We start from the raw sequence: 1525 nt of genomic DNA, 5'->3' as shown, positions 1-1525 counted from the left end.
AACATAAAAGATAGGATAGTCATTTACCTACTGGAGTGATCTTTCCAGCCTTAATATCACCAAGGTATTTGGAACAATTTCTTTTCCAATGTCCAACACCATTACAATAATGGCATTTATCAAGAAGACCCTTCTTGATTTTTGAAGTGCTAGCTTCATTAGTCTTAGTCTTGGTGAAAGTGGGAGCTTATTTCTTACCCTTCCTCCCATTCTTCTTGAACTTCCCCTTTGTCTTAGTGCTTATGTAAAGCACATCCTTTGGTGGCTTCACATTTAACCCCATGTCACTCTCGGCTTACACAAGTAACTTGTGCAATTCTTCAAGAGACACATCCTTGTCTTGCATGTTAAAATTCACCCGGAATTGAACATACGCTTTGACTTTGGATAAGGAGTGTAGAATCCTATCTACAATGAGTTCTTTGGGGATTTCAACTTTTTGAATCTTCAAGGTCTCGACTAGCTCCATAAGTTTGAGCACATGAGGGCTAACCTTTTGGCTCTCTTTGAAGTCGAGATCAAAGAATGCCGCGCCCGCCTCATATTGGACGATCCGCGGAGTTTGTGAAAACATTGTCACAAGTTTGGAGTAAATCTCATTAGCGGTGCCCATTTTAAAGGCTCTCCGTCGGAGATCCGCCTCCATCGCAAATATCAACACGTTTTTCATTGCGGCGGACTCCTTATGGTAAGCCTCATATGCTTCCCTAGTGGCGGCGGTTGACCTAGTAGTAGGTTCGGGTGGAGAGGCCTCGGTAAGGTAACGAAGCTTGTCGTCACCTTGGGCGGCTAATTTGAGTTGGGCATCCCAATCGGAGAAATTTGACCCATTCTTTTCAAGTTTACATCGATCCATGAAGGATCGGAGCCATGAAGTATTAGCGAGAGGCGTGGCGTTTGGTGTTGGTGTTGCCATTTGTTATGAGAAAAAGAAGTGGTCTACAAAACAAAATATAAGGAGTAAAACAAATGTCGTTTTAATAATAATAATACTTGTAAAAATTTAATTTAAACAAGTTTTATGCATTTTTCTAGTGACCTCTACCCAACTAGATAAATGATTCCAAGACCCAAATTCATATCAACTTAGGCACGGGATAGCCGATGGAACCCTTATTAATATAACTCGGTGGATTAACGTTTAATCGATTCTACTTTTAGAACTCTTGGTCGATAAAATTACTCTAATATTTATCTATAGACCGGAACACATGCGACTACGGTCACGAATACTTCCGTTGAGCTCAATCCAAATTTCGAATAAATGTGTCCATGATCCAAATCCACGTCAACTTGGGCACGGTAGGGCCGATTCATTCCTTATCAACATGAATTCGGTGGATAGACATTTATCACCCACTTCCCCTATGTAACAAGTTTTGTACCCCGGTAGGGCCGAGTGCACTCCCTCGCGAAATAGGTTTTCATGGTTTCTACTCTTCGGTAAGGCTATGACTCAATTAATTGTTTTAGCGAGAGGTCATGTCAATTTATTATCCATCACGTTTTAAGTGAACTAAAGCGG

The sequence above is a fragment of the Silene latifolia genome, chromosome Y (genome assembly GCF_048544455.1).
Source record: "Silene latifolia isolate original U9 population chromosome Y, ASM4854445v1, whole genome shotgun sequence".
Lineage (NCBI taxonomy): Eukaryota > Viridiplantae > Streptophyta > Magnoliopsida > Caryophyllales > Caryophyllaceae > Silene > Silene latifolia.
This window is presented reverse-complemented; position numbering follows the sequence as displayed.